Below are 213 nucleotides of genomic sequence, written 5' to 3'. Positions count from 1 at the left end.
TGAAAAGAATCTACCCAAAATTTGGGGCCGAAAAATTTAGAATTGGTTCCAAGAAGTGCATTTCGTTGTTGTTCAAACCTACTGTCTCTTTGGCCGATGAAAAATGCGCAAAATCCGATTTGCTCACGAACGAAGAAGGAATGACTGGGCCTCGTGAGAACCGGCACCATGGCTCATCTTACGTTATCAGTGGGAAATAAGTGAACGCTGATT

The sequence above is a fragment of the Penaeus monodon genome, chromosome 29 (assembly GCF_015228065.2).
Source record: "Penaeus monodon isolate SGIC_2016 chromosome 29, NSTDA_Pmon_1, whole genome shotgun sequence".
Classification (NCBI taxonomy): domain Eukaryota; kingdom Metazoa; phylum Arthropoda; class Malacostraca; order Decapoda; family Penaeidae; genus Penaeus; species Penaeus monodon.
Note: the sequence above shows the minus strand (reverse complement) of the source record.